Source organism: Protopterus annectens, chromosome 3.part0, assembly GCF_019279795.1.
Source record: "Protopterus annectens isolate FY-2018-M chromosome 3.part0, PAN1.0, whole genome shotgun sequence".
Taxonomy (NCBI): domain Eukaryota; kingdom Metazoa; phylum Chordata; order Ceratodontiformes; family Protopteridae; genus Protopterus; species Protopterus annectens.
Window position 1 is genome coordinate 801,133,057 of NC_056731.1, and position 19,041 is coordinate 801,152,097.

Genomic DNA, 19,041 nt, shown 5'->3' on the forward strand with positions numbered 1-19,041 from the left:
AAAGTATGAGCAATACAGGTCCATGGCCCTTGAACCTGCAAGTTCATTCCATATCAACATCAAGAACCTTCTTACAAATCCATAACTACAATAAAGATTTGGCATTTACATTATTAAGGAAGTAATGTACAAGTTTAACCTGCTTGACTTGCAGGTAAATCCAACAGCTGAAGCTAGTGGAAGAAAGAGCCATCTGGAAAGGGATGGAAAGAGTATTTCTGATCAGTTAGATGCAACATCAAGGCCCTCCTTCATGGATCTTTGCTTGAGCTGACTCTAAAGCAGTAACAAGAGTGGAAGGAGTATAAGGACCAAAAACAGAGAACACAGATCGGAGAGTCCTTAAATACTAACTTAACAAAAAAAAAATTTAAAAGTCCACATCTTGTGGCCGAGACAAAAATAACTGAAGATTTAAGTGGCTACTGAGCAGAAATCTGTAATGGAGACATTCTTGAACCAAGTACTAGAGGTAGTTGCACCTCTCACGGAGTGGGGTTCAACAGTATAAGTCAGCAGTTGGACAGCCATCTGACGGCTAAAGACAATGCATCTGGCAATCCACCTGGAATGCATTTGCTTGGCAACATGAGCCCTTAATTACCTAATGGTGTACTGGTACAGCTCCTTAAATTCATACATCCATTCTCCTTTCAGATAACACCTGTGCTATCAGTGCACACAAAGTGTTAGAAGAGCCCTTTCTCCCCTAATTTCATCCACTATGAGGTAAACCACATGGACAGAATATCAAGTATAATTCTGAAACCACCTTCTGCAGGATACCTGGGCTCATCCTCAGAGACGCAATGTCATTATGAAACACCAAATACAGTCAACAAAGTACAAGTGTCAAAAGCTCTCATAACCTGGAAGAAGAGCAGAGTTCCACAGGAAAAAAGATCCACAAAAGAAACTTTTCTACTGCTGATCTAGGTGGTGCAAATGGTGGATGAGACAGCCTTGTCAACATGAAAGTTCAAATCCCAAGGAAGGGAGGGGAATCTAATGCTATTTTAAGAAAGTACTTAGCCAGCCAATACTAGGCCAAAATCTTGCTATCCATAAAGTCAAGACAAGCAGAGATAGCTGAGTGCATCCACACCATGGAATTACTGAGGCCTAAATCATATAGGTGGAGTGAGGCAAGTCAAGATTACCTGCAATCTAAATGACTGAGGTGGTGCGAAGTATCACTCGGACCTAAACTCAAAAAGGCCTATTGAGTGGAGGGTTTCTAAGCAAACTCAGCCATATCTGAGAATAGAGAAAATAGATCTAATGGGAGCAGAGTCCCGAGGTAGATCCAGATGTTGATCTAACAAATAAAAATATAAAAAATAAAAAGACAAAGAATTTCTGATGCTGCCAAGGACCACAGCCTAGGACAGCACAGTCTTCTTGGCTGCCAACAGGCAACGAGAATGAACTTTGTTCTTCCTTCCTTGAGCATTACAAAATGATACTGTATCAGCAGAAATGGTAGGAATGTGAACCGGAATCTCCCATGCAAAACCAGACAGAAGATTCCCCCTTGTCCTACTGAACCAAGTAAAACAGGGAAGGACTTAGTTTTCTTGAATGGTGAATAAGTCACTCTCCATTTCTAGAAGGTCCTGACCAGGCAGGAGCCAAGAATCCACATCTCAAGTGCAAAACCAGAGGAGCAGCTCCCAGCGGCCCAATTCATTCACTTTCACAAGGATGCATGTCACTGAGGCAGTGATGCCCCATGTATTGCTCTTGTTTACTGTCAGGGAAGCATCACATTCATGCACATGGGTTACAGTTCTGTGGTTCCTTGCATATAAGCACTGATACCATATTAATAACCAGCTGTATGAACAGGAGTTATGGTGAAAGCAGCTTTTTTTTTTAACCCAAAAAACATAGTTATTGAACTGTCACTTATGACTCGCGCATATATGAAAACAAACCATATTGACATATTTTCAGTTGCAAACATTATACATCACATATAATCTTCTATACAGTCATCACTTGAACATCATTACATAACTCATTCAATTCTTGCCTTCCCTTAAACCTCATTCCTCCTCCAAAATATTATTTTGCATGTATTGTTCCCATAATTCCCACTTTTTTCAATGTAATTTGCTCCTACTCTTTTCTAAAAATCCCACTTCCAGTTCTATTACCTTTATTACTATATTCATTACTTCTAACATGGTTGGTTTACACTTTGATTTCCATTTTCTATTAATTGCTTTTATAGCAGCCACAGAATTAAACTCAGCAAGGTCTTAATATGTGTAGGCAATTCAGGTAGGTTAAAGTAGCTTTTTCTTCTAAAGCCAGGGCAAGAAAGATTGCTCTTAAACAAAAATGGATGAAGTGATGCCTGCTTTCTAGGGAAGACCACATTCTCTGCAATGTTTAGGCATGTAATTGAGCTTCCAGTCACAAGCAATGACTGTTCTCATTGTGATGTGTCATGCAGCAGAAGAGGAAGACCTACTTAAATGTTGACTTCCGGTCCTGGCAATAAGAGTTCGACACTAAAAGAAGGTCCATGAGTACATGGTGGCTTTGAAACCAGTGACCTCTCCCAGCCCACTGCAACATCGACATACACAGGCGTGTGAAAGGCATCACAACCACCATGTCGGGTATTAAACCCAAAAGTGCACTAGAGTATGAACCTAGGTCTTACAATACATTCTCACCCAGTTAGCAAAGATCATGACCTCTCCGGTCCTCTCCAAGAGAAACAAAAATAACACAATGGAGAGTGCCTAGCTCTGTACTAAGAATAGCATCCCTCTTAGCAGAAATCAGGCAGAACTTCCTCCAATCTGTAGTGAGCCCTTAAGGACTGCAAACATCCTAGGATGGAGCAAACAAGAAACAGACATTTATGTAAGGGAACATGTGGAGCTCCTCCTTCTCCTACAGGTTTAAGGCATTACAACCAACACCTATGTAAAGTCTCTTAAGTACTAAGGAAAACTCAAATGACATTTGGTACTAAAAATGATAACTAACCAGAGCAAACCAGTAGACTATTTTCTGCTTGGACCACATATGTTAATATAACAAAAGGTATCCACCATGCCTAGACATTCTTTGATTGCAAATCCAAAAGTCTCTGCTGGGTCCACTATCTGACAAGTTGTCAAGGTCCTGAATAAAATACAAGTATAGCTGTGTAAGTAACAGCAAATGTTCTAAAAGATCACTGTCATAGTAACCTAAGCTATTTGGGTTATATAGACTGCAATGGATGTGACCTATTGGACATATCCATTGCAGGATATAACTAAGCTTCAGAATGTTGTGTCAAGAAGGAAGTAATAACCCCGAAAGGGAAAAATGCTAGGAATTGTAAAACAAGAGTAATGGCATACAAAAAGGTATACACAATAATACTCTAGTAATAAAAAACTACAGAAGGGGGATAGATGGAGACCTCTAATACAACAGTGATATATCAGAACATCTAATGTTATGCTATGTTTACTTACACAAATATACTATGTTCAACATTATATCACTGTTGTAGTAGCCAACTTAGAAACAAAGGGTGAGGAGGAATAAATTAAGAATCCGGGAGCCGCTTTAGAATGGTCCCAGCAAAGCTTGTTCTGGACCTGAAAAAGGGATCTAGTTTGTATTGTTTTGTAAAAGTATGTACTGAGAAACAAGTTGCTGTCTCTAGAATACTTCTACAGTCTACTCCTTTTCAGAAAACTGAAGAAGCCAAAGCCCTAGTAGAATGGACTCTAACCCAAGCTGGAAATGGCTTGTTATGGACAGACTAGCAAAAGAAGACAGCATAAGACAACCATTTAGAAATTGTCCGCTATGACATTGGTTGACATTTCCTCTTACCTTCACAGTTGATCAGAGCTGTTCCTGAAGGAATGTGTTTTGTCTAGGTAGTAACTCGGCTGCCTGTGGATTTCCAGAGTATGAAGAATTTTTTTCTCCCTTGTTTTTGGGGTCAGAAAAAAATGGAGTTTAACAGACTGGTTCAAAGTAAACTGAGACCACTGTAGGCATAAAAGAATGATTAGGTCTCAAATAAAGCTTGCTCCTGTAGAAAATGTGGTAGGGCTGACTCACTATAAGGGGCTGTAATGCAAATGCTCTTCTAGCAGAAGTCAGAGCAATGTATAAAACAGTTGTAGGTGTTGAAAACTTCAGAACAGCCAGATGACTTGGTTTTAAGTGGAAAAAGAATAAGCTTTTCAAGCACAAAGTTAATATCCCAAGGAGGAATCAGCTGGTTGATATGTGGGTGGATATGTAAAGCCTTTTTAAAACTGCTTGACTTGAGGACAGGTAGAAAAGGGGATAAGATCCCAGGGCAGACAAGCAGAAATGGAAGTGAACCTTGACAGAGGAGTAATAAAGGCCAGCGGGCAGTAACTCACACAAATAATCAAGAACCAGGGGTAAGAGGACTTTAAATTGGCCCTGGCTTGTAGTACAGCAGTAACTAGAAAATCTTTTCCACTTTCACATATGTGATTTCCCAGCAGCAGATATTTTAGTCTCCTTCAATACCTGTTGTACATCCTCAGAAAAAAGGTGGCTAAAAGGTATCAAAATTCTATTATCCAGGCAGTTAACTGAAGAGTTTTCAAGTTGGGGTATATCAAACAAGCCCTGTCTTGTGTGAGTAAATCTGGTCTGTGGGGAAGCCTAACTGCCCTTGGTCAGTTTCAACAGAAGATAGAATCACTGCTGCCTGGGGTAAAAGGAAGTCACCACCACAATCTGCAGGGAGTCCTTTTGTATTTTTAGGAGAACAGTGGATATCAGCAGAGAGAGTAGAAAAGCACAGAGGGCCATTTCTGCCCATGAGAATTAGAAGACATCTGTCTTTCAGGCCTGTTTTTGCAAGTTATCCTGGAGCAGAACTTCTTTAACGGTCAGTTTTGAAAGGCGGTAACAAGATCTATTTGATGTGTTCCCCACAGCTGGTTAAATTTCTGGAAGATTTGTATATGTAGTTTACATTCTTGAGAGTCTGTCCTGGTCCTGCTGAGCTTGTCTGCTACAATGTTTTGCTCTGACGGAATGTATGAAGCCTGAATAGTCAGAATAGACAGAACTGCTGCTTCCAAGGCAATCTTATCAATGTGGTATTGTCTGCCATGACTTGCAATGGCCCTGGATTTAAGGGCTTCAAAACACTGATCACTGCCAACATTTCTTTGAAATGTATGTGCTTTTGTCTGTTCTTGGAGTATCACAGACCTAGCACTTTAACTCCTTTTGAAATGGTCCCCAAAGAAAAGTCAAGCATCTATTGTGACAGAGGGTGGCTGAAGGAAGAAGGGCAGATCTGGGTTGAAAGAAATGATCCATCTGTGATGATGTGAGGTATTGCCAGCTATGCCAGAAATAGGGCAATGGATGTGTAATATATGCCGGTATAGCTAGCTGGAGTTTTGTAAAGAATTGTATGTTATTTGCATATCAAACTGATTTATACATATGTAAAAGTTAAATGAACGGAACAAAGCAAAAGCAAGTAATCCACGTTTTTTAAAAATAAAAGTCAAGTTAAAAAACATGGAATACTTGCTTTTGCTTCGTTCCGTTCATTTTACTTTTACATTTGTCATTATATTTCATGGTAACGAGCATATTCCAGGTCAGCAGCAGTTCTTTTGGATTGATTTATACATATGCGTATGTTGACAATGTATTTGTGTATTTGTAAAGCTGATTGTGTTAAAAATGTACCAACAATGGGTCCTGCAGGCAGAAAGGAAATACACCTGTATGTCGGACTATATTGCAACTGTTGAAATGAATACATTGTAACTGTGGATACTGGAAGAGAAAAGGTTAATCTCAGTCCAGATAACTTTGAAAAATAGTCTGAAATTAAATTACCTGGTTTAAGCTATAAAGATTGTATCATACAGTTCTGACTGCAGCCAGAGACGAAATGTCTGTGAAAACCAGGACCTACTGTGTTGTCCTTAGTGGTGAACTAAATGCTACCCTGGAAGGGTGGAAGTTTTTGAAATGGTTTTATACCTTCCAGATGCTAGAACACATCTTGGTAAAGATATATGTGTGTGTATTATGACACATATGTGCTAGATTCTGGTTCAATTTCTAGTAAAGAGGCAGTGTGGGAACCAGAAATCAGATGACCAGATGTGTGTGATGTCATTCTGTAAGACAACACTGAAATGATGTTTTACTACGAGAGGAGACAGAAATCTCAGGGAAATGTGTTTTTGAAACCTGACTAAGAGGATCACTCACCCACTTCGTCTTGAATTTCCCTAGTAAGTGAACTAGGGAATAGTAACTCTTTAATCAGTCATGAAAATATAGTGAGATGAGTTAAGTACTGTTCTTCTGTATCTGTGTGGACTTTTCCATCTGTGTTATTTTTAATATTTCCTGTGATTGAAACTGTGGTGTTTACTGTAAATAGATATTTACTATTTTCACGTACGTTTATTACTTATTGTTAATATATTTAAGCTTTTCATTGTGGCTGGTCTTTTAGAAAACATTTTAACCTTGGAGAGTACTTATATTTATTTGATGACACAATGGCCGCTTCTAAAAGCTTTGTTGCATTGGTCAAATGCTACCATTTCCATTAGTATTACTTTTACTAAGTATAACTGGATACTCTGGGCAGAGCTTTAGAGTAGATGGCTTTGGAGTGTTCTGGTGACAATATCCACCCTATAGTCTGGGCAGAGGGGGCATAGCTGGTATATCTGTGCAAGCCTTTCCCAGGTATGTGTGTGTGTTACAGAAAAAAATCAAATCTCAAAGAGTGTGTGTGTCAGCTACTTGGAGAACGGACACAGAGCACTGGTTTCACAGAGTGTGGTAGAGGACTTGGCTTGGAACACTCGGCTGAGGACTCAACTCTACAGCTGTGGTCAGTGTGGAGTCTTATTTGGGCCCTGGTGAGAGGGCAAGAGAGAGGGAAACCCAGACCCAAGACAGACGTGTGTTCCCTGTGTGCTCTTAAGTAAAACTGTGCTTGGTGTAGAGAGCTGCATCTGGAAATATTGTGTGCATCTATTTTTGTTCCAAATGAACATCCCTCACTGGTGTCCGAGGTGAGGATTTAGACTCCTTGATCACTGGCTCAGAGCAGGGGTGCCACACCACCCACCAATATACCTTCCTTCTGATAAACTCCAGCACTGGGATTTGAAAAGATAAGGGTTGTTGATGTTCAGTTCAGAATGATAAAGAAGCACCACTCAATTCTCCTCATGTGAAGTCTGATAAAGAGAATCATGGCAATCAAAGTAGTGCAGACACGTAGAATCCTGAGAAATTCCCTGCAAGAAGCCTGAGATTGGCTGGAGAAGTCCAGGAAGTTTTTCTTCTACTGTTACACCTTGACCAAAGTAAAAATCTAGAAGACATCCCAGAAAAACATGAATGGGAAGGATGAGATACAACTTCTGCAATTTTAGCTGAAACCCCCATACTCAGCAGAAGTTTCAAAGCCTATGTCAGGGAATCCTGACAATTGATAACAGTCTGCAAATATAAGGCAAGCATCCAAATATGGAAATATGTGAATGCCTTAAGGCTTGCAGTAAACAATTACTGGAGCCAGACACTTTGTACATACACTTGGCGCAGTGGATAGACGAGTGTCAGACAGACACAGCAAACCTTAAACATCTGCATTCCTTGCACATCTGGAATGTGATAAGCATTTTTAAGACCAAAGCTGCCATGAAGCTGCAGGCAGATTTTAGTGATAACAGGGTTTAAAGGGATAACATTTTGAATTTTGGAATCTTGACAAATTGCTTGAGAAAGGAGAAAAGTAGGACTGGTCTCAAAGTTCCCCTCTTTCTTTTTGGCACCAGAAAAATTCTTGAAAGCATCTGCCCATTCGAGTTGATGGCTCAATGCCCACCCCCCCACCCCCCTCCCCTGAGCCAACTTTTTCTCTAAAATAAAAGGAAACAGGGACTTCTGGACTGTAGTATGAGGAGGAATTCCTTGAAACTGGGGAAGGGACTCCCACCGCCATATGTACCCCAAGCCTCATAACATACCTGTCCAAGATAATCGGATGCTGAAGTGGAAGTTGGGGGCCTACACTGAAGGACACATTTGTAGGAATGTGAAGGTGGGAAGGAGTGCAGAAGGCAATCGTTATTCAGACATTTTGCACTCTCCTTGGTTCTGGGAAGCTCTCCCTTTTTATTTGAGCCTCCTTTCCACTGCTGTTCAAAAATTCTGCTGGTCAGAATTTTGCCAAGACTGATTTTGAAAAGGAGGGTTGACAAACCTAAGTAACATCTTATATCAGTTTCCTTCTCATACTTTATAAATCTCGCAGCAGGTGAACCACCAAATAAACAATTTTTGTCTGTGGGAGGATTCAAAATCTTAGCTTTACCATTTTCTGGTAGAGTTTGACAATGTAACCAAACATTTTCATAAGCAAACTAGTAGTTGTAGATGAAAGAGCATATCATAAGAACAGTTTCCAGAGTGTATGGTTACCTGTGAATCAGACACAATTAGGAAATTCTAAAGTTTTAACTTCAGACGTAAAAAGCTAACAGTTAATTTTCTCACATTCTCAAAAGAAGCCAGTAAAAATTTTAACATACAAACTTAGAAGTTGAAAATTCTGAAAGTTAATGTGGCAGTTAAATAAACTTCCTTCCCAAATCTTTTCAAAGAGAATGGTACTTGCATAATGCTTGGCAGTAGAAGGTTTAGATAAGGAAAACACTGTAGACACTGATTTGGGATTAGCATACAATGTTTTGTGTGTTTGAAATACTTCATATAACCTATTAGACTTTTTAGGGACAGGGGGCTGACTATCAGACATACTACAGCTGTGAAAACATCATCCAAGACAATCATAGTACAGCTGCAGATTGAGAAAATCCAATTGTAACAAGCATAACACTTTTACTGGAAATGGGATTTCATTCTGTTCCCAATGAAATAAATCTGTCATTTTGTTAATAATGTCAGAAAAAAGATACTTACTCTGGAGGGAAATCCAAAGAAAAACTTTCTAAGAAGAATGTTCAGCTTGAGGAGAACTACAGAATCACAGTCCTTCCCCTTACCTTTCTCCTCATCTGACTGGGCATTATTGTCAGACAGTGTGGGAATAATTGTCTTTTTCTATTAAGAGATAGTAAGGAAACAGGATTTAACAGAAAGTAATCCTTGGACAACTCTTCCTTATCCAAAGTTAAAGACAAAGGAAAAGAAACATTTAAGTTTCTGCTTTTTCTTCCCAGCAGATTCCCTGGAAAAGGAAAGAAGTACTAGCCCATGAATCAGGCACCTTAACCTGGCTAAGCAATATAGCTTCACCCTCTACTTCCCCCAAATCCAGCAAGAGTGGTTTTTCCTTGCCCAGTGAGGGCAATTCTACAGCCACACAGAACATGCTAATCTCCCAGTCCTTAGTGGCTTCTTGAAGAACTACACCAGGTGGATGAGAAGCAAAAGACAATTGCTCACAAGGGCCAGTTTTGGCCACGACAAAGTCATCCATCTGCGGCTAAGACAGTGAGGGAACTGTCTGGAAAACCCAAAGATTCCCTAACAACTTTCTTCCTTCTGCAGATAGGGAAAGCAAGAACTGCAGAGATCAATGACTAATCCATGTTCAAATCAGGAAAGAAACCTCCTAAGTGGGTAGCAGAAAGCAAGTGAGTCAGTGAACCTTCTAACAGGAAGGTAACTCTTCTGAGGTACAATTTTGTAAGACCATTGTCAAAAGTACTAATAATTTTGCAAGTGAATCCTTATCTTCTTCTTATGTATCCAAAATCTAGAACTTGATCCCACTCACCCTAAAACAAACCCATAACCTCTTAACCTTTAAACACCTAATGGAAACATGGTCGTGTTCATGCCATTCACCAGGGTAATATCTTAACTCCTTAATGCCCACTAATCCTTCTCCTCCAACTGCCATAAATATCCACTCACACAAAATAATTCTTAAGGATATATTTTAACCTACCATCTTCTGGTTACATGGCCTTTACATATGAATCCTCTCTAGCCATCCCTCCCATACCTTTTCTGTTATTCCCCTCCTGTAAATTTTCTCTCCCACACACTTCAAACTTACCACCACTCTTCCATCTTTCAAACTCTATATATCTGCATCTATTAATGCTCACTCTACTGTACTTTACAATGTATTCTTCTATCTTACAAATCAGTTGCTTACTTACCATTTATTTACCACATCCGTCTGTACCTTACAAACTATTCCATGTATCTCTACTACTCAATCTACAGCAGCCAAATCACTCATCAATAAATGCTACATATAAGCCTAAAGCTAGAAACCAATGTTTGTAATGGGCATTACTACACAGTATTTCTACTTTGATTGTTCACACATCTTTGTTTCTGATTATTTAAGGCCTTCAGTCACATCTTGTACAATGCAAATAAGGCATTTCTGCATGGTAAATATGATTTCATAATTATTCTCTACTTAACTGACCTCAGTGTTCAAAATATTTTCTTTTTCTTTTTTGGTTTAACAGTTAGACTACCTGTTCATTGCTGTAACATGCACTTTGTTTTCTAACCTTGTTGTAACATTATTAGACTTGCACTCTTCTGACTTACTGTAATCTTTTGTAAACCTAATATATATATTTTGTGTAGGGCTTTTCTCCCGGGACCTCTGCTGAAAGGGGGCTTTGTGCTCAGCTGACCTTTCTTTGCTCCGAAAAAGTAAATAAAAAGTCTTTCAGATCTCCTAATGGGCTTTGTTCTGTCAATGTAATAACCGACCTACCTGTGCACATCAAAGTATGAAGTATCCTCACCATACGTCTCAACCTGGAAACATCAAAAATCTGGACAAAGGTCCAAGAAAAATAGGTACAAATCTGTATGCGGATTAACAAAATCTGCATATTAATTATGTAACCCCACCCACTCCAGTGGAATTGTGGGATACCAACTTTCAAACACAAACACAAACTGAAGAACAGGAAACCAAAATATGGCTCCAGACCCTGTAGTAAATGGCAACCATTTTTTTGAAATGTGTAGTAATGATGTTCACTGGGAAGGAAGAAGATGATGTACCTTAGGATATTGTTTTTGGTGACGTGCAGTATGTGGGTTTTGTGGTAAAAGTAGGGCATTTAGTGGTAAGCAATATTCTAATCTTAGCTAAAGAATATTATAGTTTGCTAGGAACTCCAACAGTCATTCTCCATGGCCTATTGATCAGTGGCATAGCTAGAGTTTGTGCCCCCAGGGCTGTCTTCCAGTTTGCCGCCCTTTCCCCCTCACAAAAATCATGATCGAATGCCCCCCCCCCATACACAGTCGTCCTCCCTGCAGTCATTCTAATGTCCCATTACTTGGCTATTTCGCCCCATTTACCATAAACTCTGTAATGTGCATACTGCTTTACTTCTACAATGATTATATGGATTTCATTTAAAACTTTTATTTTACATTTTATAACACAAACACTAATAGACATCTGGGAAGCAAAGCAATAAAGTCTCACAATGAAAACGGACTTAGCATTAAAACTTCTCTGCCCTTGAAACTCACAGTCATTGAAACCCACATTCAAAGAAAATGCATCTCGCCATTGGCGGATAAAGATTACCTTTGGGCTGTTTTCAAATCATAGGCCCTTTGCACAAGAAACATACATGTGTTCTTTGATACTGCTTCCTGACTGTACTAAATTAAATTCCTTGTATAATACAGCACACTAGTTAGAGCGGGTGTTAAATTTATTATTTTGAAAGTTTTTCCTGTAAGCAATGAAACAAAATGCAAGAACCAATAATGACAAAACTGCCCAATTCAGAACATTTCCATCATAAAAGTCTACTCAAACTTCTACAATCCACCAGTATCAGTAAATATGCACAATCTCTGCAGAAGTAAAAGTCATCTAAATAATTTCACATTAAAGAGATCTGTAACTACTGAAGAGGATGCTGCTGCAAACAACTTTATATTTCACTGTTTCATCTACAAATAATGTGCCTGTTGCCCTTGAGGAATAAATTGCCTATGTTACATTAAAGAAAAAAATGATAAGCTAGTAATATTGCAATAGGGAACGGATGGCAAACTGATAACAGGTTCATAGTTTCTAGGTATCTCCACCAAAGAGGACCTTCTTAGGACTGCAGTATCCACCCCCTTTAAAAGTACAACACAGTACAGTATCAGCAATCTATCTACATACTGTGGGAGTAGAACCCACAGCTTCTGCATATAAAGCAAGCATTCTCCATGTCGTGCTACTAACACAAACAGACTTGGCATAAGCAGCACTAAATGTCCCCCCCCCGAAGAACTATGCAGCACGAACTCTAAAAAAGCCCAAATTTACTGGGGGGGGGGGGCAGTTTAAACATAGCTTGTATAATCTTAGAAAGTTGCTATAATAAAATGTGTGTTACCATGCACTTCCTAAAAGATAGGAAGCTATGAGCAATATTGAGCAATAAATGCAAACTTGTCTCCGAGCAATACAGCACCAGTAAATCAATGCAAACTAAACTTGTCTCACAGCATAGTATGCACAGCGCCTGCGCAATACAATCTTGCCAGGCAGGAATTAAGCAAAACACTTCTCACACCATAGTATGCACAGCGTCTCAGTTAATACAGCACCAGAAAGTAAATCTTGTTGCGAACTAGTTACTAATGTGAAATATAGCACATACAGTTACCAGGCAGGAATTAAGGAAAACAGTTTATTTTGCAAAGTAAAAGATAAAATTAAGGTCTGTCCCTCTTGAAGCTGAGGTCATCGTGCCCTGCAAGTGATGACTAAAAAAAAAAAAAAAAATTCTTAAAAACCTGGGAAATTCTGAAATTAAATGGGTCACTCGGGAATTCGTGGCACCCCAATATTTTGCCCTCAAAACTGGCATTTACTGAGGAATTTGGTACGGTTGAGAGGTATGATCCTCGCTCTTATTCTTAGGTTCTGAAAAGAACATACAGAAGAATAGACTGGTTGAGAGTGAATTTTGAAACCACTTTTGGCATGAAAAGGATTAGTATGCAACACAACCCTATCCCTGTCTGAAATAAGATAAGGTTATCCCACCATGAGAGCTTGCAGCTTAGAAACTTGCCTTGCAGTAGTCACTGCAATAAGCAAAATAGTTAAGAACTTAAGATCAGCATGAGCTGCCTGTTGAAAAAGGTTGTAATGTCAATTTTTCAAGAACAAAGCTGAGATTCACTGAAGAAGTAATTTGCTTGTGAGGGGGGTCTCATATATAACCCTGATTTCATGAACTGTTTTATCAAAAAAAGAAGAATGGCAGGGATCCATAAGAAGACAAGCAGAGGTGACTGCTAAATGCACCTTGATGGATGCAAACGACATGCCATCCTGAAGAAGTTCTGTTTCCACTGAGGCACCACTTAGAAAACTTCATCTATTTGTAAACATAAGGTTTTCTAATAGCAAGTTTTCTGGCTTCATGAAACAGTGCCTAAACACAGTCAAGACTGAATCATCCAGGCTTGTCAACTGACTTTTGTCCAAACTGGGGTGTTGCCTCTGAGACCGTGAGAGCAGATCCAATGTGTGAAGAAGTCTGTGGTAATTGCCCTTGGCCAATACCATTGGAAAGGGTGAACTAAGACTACCTAAGCTAATGGGGGGGGGTCATCACAATGATCTTTGTCATTTCTCTCTGTACCTTCATTAGTACCTTGTGAAGAAAAGGTGGAAATACATACAGAAACACTCCCTTCCAAGGAAATGAAAAAATGTCTGTCCTCCAGGCATAGCTGCAAGGATGTCTTGAATCTGAATTTCTTCAGCTGTCTGTTTTGAAGGGAGGTGAACAGATCTACTAGAAGAAATCCCCACATCAAGCACTGGAAAGTTTCTAAATCTACCTAAATAGCATGTTAGGTCAGCACAACCAGTAAAGTGTTTTAGGGGATCTCTCAGGCCAAATGCTCAATGATTTTAACATAATCCCTCCCTTGTAGGTGTCTAGCTTCTTGGACCTCCTTTCCAATGTTTTGCTGTATGACAGGCAACATTCCAGTCTCCTCCAATAACAGGAACACCTTCATGAAAACTTAGTACTTCACCCAACATAAACCTAATATTTCAAACTGAACTCTTAGGAGGAAGGCACATCGAGCCAAAAGAAACCCTTTTACCCCTCAGATATCCCCTAAACATAAGATACCTAACTTGTCTATCATGCAATGTTTCATCTATAACCAGAGGAACCTGCTGGAATATCAAGATTAATGTTCCTCTCTTTCTTGGATCAGATAGGCCTGCAGCGAGCCCTATACATCACATCTGATTTATAAAATTTTCAAGCTCCTTGGGGGAAAGAAGTCTCCTGCAGTAATAATATATTGTGTTTGGTACACCATCTTGCTTTAATTTAACAAGTCCATTAACATTCCTTGTACGCACCCTTACAAAACTCATTCGTTATCAAGCTATAATTTTTTTTCCTTGTAAGGTATATTTGACTGACCCATAGCCCTTGCCCATTTTTTAATGCTTATGCCTACATAATCCAGTCTGAATATTTGGGGGGGGAAGAGGTTATGCTCAAGAGAATCCTGCAAAGTTTGACAACTTCCCTTGCATTTTACATTACAAAACATTTAGTTGAACCCAACTTTTTTTAAACAGTATTTTCAAAAAATATAAAAAATAGCAAACCATAACAACCACATAAAGCAGTAGATAAAAACTTAACACAAAGGTAATTTTTTTTGCCTCAGAAAGAAGAGTACCACATAAGGGTCAGAAACGCTAGGCACATAACATTTCTCACAAAAATATGGTATTGATATGTAATGATACTGTACCAACACCTATTGATTAAAACAAATCAGTTCAGAGTTAAGATTATAGCATTCAAAAGATATATAAAAAGAGCAGAACTTTTACTATTCTGTTCATAGGAGATTTACCTTGTGGCCTCTCCTATACCACTGTCCTTCTCCATCCATAGCCAATGAGGCCATGTCAAAAACTAGTGGGTTATCTCCCTGGGTTATCCTTTTAGAGTTTGTTCAGCTCATGCATGGACAATTTCCAAGTAACTGTTATCCTTTGAAGTCATACACAGCAAAAAAATATGCAACAAACAATTCAGTAGTAAAACAAAGCAAACAGCTCCTCAGGACAAATACCCTTAAGTTTAGTCAGCTTAAGTTTAGGCATTGCTAATAGGCATACAATTGGCAGCTTAAGCAGCAGCCTATTCACAGCTGGCAGGAGAGTAACCAATATCTGCTGCAAGGACAGTTCTGATGCCAGTTAGGAAACCTTTGGCATGCCTTGATACCCAGAAGTATGGAATACAAAGACAAAAAAGAAGCAAATAACCAGCATCAAAACTGGGGGCGTGGCCAGGATGCTGAAGAGATAGGAGCAGAATTCTTCAACTCTGCAGTCCATGTTATATTCCTGACAGGAACATTTATTTCTACGTTATCATTTTTTTTAATTTGATTTACAAAAAGTAAATTCAAAAGATTTCCTTCACTAACATATAAAAATTATATAATAACCAAATTTTCCTGTCAAAAAAAAAAAAAAAAAAACATTTGGAAGAATTAACTTCTCTTAAGCAAGATGAGCCACAGCAAAGTCAACTCCCATGATTCTACTTCGAAGAAGGAACTTCTGATGTTTTTTTCTGAAAATGGATAGAGTGGACAGTAAAATAGAAAACTTTTTGGATAAATGCGCTAAATAGATGGATATGCTTCAAGAAACACGTAACCAACAAAGGAAACAAATTACAGGAATAGAAGAACCTCTACATGACATGAAAAAAAAACTGACAGAAGAAGAAAACAAGACTGAATTTTTACTAAAACAGAACACTATACTGCTGTCCAAGTTAGATGATCGGGAGAACAGATCATGCAGAAATAACATCAGGATATATAGTCTTCCAGAGAAAACCTAGGGGAATAACATAGTAAGTTTTAACCACCTAGCTCCCAAATATACTGAAACTAACTGAAGCAATGTCACATGGAATTGAGAGAGCGCCCAGATCTCTCTCAGAGACTTCATCTGATAAAATATCCAATCCAATGTCAGTTATAGTCAGATTTTATTCAACACTTGATAAAGAATTGATTTTAAAAACAGTATGGTCAAAATCTCCCATTAAAGTGGATAAGAAAATCATCAGATTTGATAATGACTACTCTTCTGTTATAATATCTAAAAGAAAAAAAGTTCTTACCCATTATTAAAGAATTAAAGAAAAAAACAGATCAAAGTACACTTTATTTTCACCAGCTAGATTAAAATATTTTTATCTGATGAAACAAGAATTTGAGGACATCGACTCAGCGCTTTCCTATTTAAAATCCAAGAAAGTTATTGAACAACCGGAAGAAATGGATTACATCAACAGTTCCCTGAAAAGACCGACAGAAATGCCTGGAAACACAGGAGAAAAAGAAAAAACTTAAGAGAAGTGACAATTTGACTATTGAATGATTAATATTCAGTTTTAGTCTGATTCTTAATTCTACTTAATTTATGTTTACAAATCTTTCAATATGTTCGTGATAATATAAAAATAATATTTCAAATTTCAAATTCCTGATCAACACTCTGGTTACAACAAACATAAGGTAATTATTTATATATTCATTCTAAACTGTCTCACTCTAGATACAGTAGTCTAGTTATACCTTAAAAACTCAGGTTAGGACTATGACCTACGGTAAGACTGTTCAGATACCTGAATGCAGGCTTAACTAATGTGCAGCAATCTCTTGGTTATTCAAAATGTTAAATAACTATGGCGTTGTGAATTAGAGCAAACATGCTCTATTTTTAGTAGATTAGTATGTCTTTTCCTTCTTTCCTCACGGTTTCCTTTGAAAATAGCCAATAACCTGTTAGATAATATATCAGTGTTCTATGCCAGAATAAACAAGCAATTTGCAGCTGATTACAGTGTCAAATGATGAGTCCCTGTTAAAGGAGCTTCCCCTTTAAGTGCCAGTGAGTGATTCTGAATGAAATAATCATTTGTGTAGTAGCTTGGCAGGTATGAAACCTTTAAGGTAGGTTTTAATTCTAAATGTTGCCATTACATACTAGAATTGATGTTTATATTAAGTGAATGAATCTTCTGGGCAATGATTCACACTGCCGGTGATTGTTTATACTACCGCTTGCATCTACTAGCTGCAGATTGATTTCAAGGTGGATTGAAGTAGGACAGACAACTGAATTTCTTGTATTTTTGAGCTTGAATGGAGTTTGGGAGAACATATAGCCAGAATATGAGCTGAGTGAGTTTTTAAAGGCATCCTAGGATTGTTTTGACTATTAACGACAGACTGGTTATTATTTCTAAGAGGCTTACAGTTGTTGGACTCATCTGGAGGGGTTATGAAGTGACTGGAGGGCATCCCGGCTGGCAAATTAGTTTTTGGTTGGGTATGGTTGTACTCGACTGGTCTAAGAGCTCAGATGTGGTCTTGTGAATGTAAGATGTGCATTTGTTCAGTCGTTGGGCTTAGTTGATAGTATTCTAGCTGTGCAGTGAGAAGCTGAAAGGAGTGAGAGCAGTTGTGATTTGCAGATACTAAAAAATGTGTTGAGAAGCTGCTGGGCAGATATGGGTTATTTAATGAAGAACTTTGGTTTGGTTTCAATGGACTGAAGCTTAGAATGGTGTTGTGCTTTCAGTGCTGTAGATAGCAAACAGGATTGGATTTGTAGTGAGATCGGAGAAGTGTGTGTTGGGCGGAGATAACTTATGTGCCTGCAGCAGCAATTTAGAAGCAGTTGTGTGGCTTGGGCATCGATAGACAAAAGGCAGTAAAGCTTTACATTACTGCTCGATCCCTACATTCTACCATTCACTGTTTCTTCCTGCCTTAATCGGGATTGGTTTATAAATAAGTGAATGCTTACACATTAACCAGTTTTAAGAGATGCCTAAGCAGCAAAACAAACAAAGGAAATAAATAATTACTTAGATTACTTGACAATATATATTGCAATCACATTTAATGGCCTTACATAATATAACAAACTATTATGAGGTTTCTGTCACTTGTGAATGGATTTGTTTTACCCAGTATTCTATGACCAGTGCAGCTTAGTGTTAAGTATTGAAGTTAGTCTCGTTTTGTTTTCATGAGTTATTCCTTTCATGCACAACTTTTTTACACTGGCCAAAAGGTAAAATAACATAAATCAGATCATGCCAAAAAGCAGAATTCGTCCATAGTAAATTTTAGATAGCTTAGACAAGTTAAACAAGATGATTAATAAGTAAACTCTTTATGCGCATAGTTTGTCTCCTTTATAACCAGTTTATAGAGGCATGTACATAAACAGCACTGCTTTGTATAACATTATAAGATCACCGTCATATTACACAGATAAAGGTCAGTTCTGACTGTATTTTTGAGATGCAAAATATAGATTGACTGAAGTTCATAAATGACTCAATTTAAAAATACTATAAAAGTGAGCTAGCAAGTATACAGAAAAGTTTAAGACAAAATAGAATCACATGGTTTGAAGATTATAAATTAGTACTAGGCTAGCTGCACTTTTGGGTCATTTGAAGTGTAACCAAGTTCCTTTTAATGGTGAGAATCAAACATGTTTTCGATATCTTGTTATCTTAACCATTATGCCAACACACAAGTAGTGAAGACAAGGCACCTCACTTTACTCAAGTATCTTAGCAAGACACAATGCCTGAGTTTCTGGAACAGATGATAGACTCAGACAAAAAACACGTAATACATTGGAAAGGGGAAGGGAAGAAGGGAAAGTGAAAGAGAGAGAAGAAAGGGAAAAGGGAGGGGGAATAAAAAAAGGTCCGGACACCTAAGAAGGTTTAATAGTAAAGCTGATGAACTGGTCATTGATGCAAGGTGACAGATCTGCACAGGGTGTTCTTAATGACCGCTGCAGGTTTTTCTATTGTGATAGGTAATACCGGGATTTGTAATATTCTTTTTTGAATCCCCATTGCATTTCTGAACACGGAGGGAAATATTTTACTAACTCTGATC

The 19,041-nt window shown here is 38.3% G+C and overlaps 1 protein-coding gene across 2 annotated transcripts in view; it reads right to left on the minus strand.

The window, feature by feature from the left end:
- Positions 1-19,041, minus strand: part of CLPTM1L (CLPTM1 like) — a 657,087-nt gene that overhangs the window by 225,311 nt on the left and 412,735 nt on the right. The gene's annotated exons all lie outside the window — the stretch shown is intronic.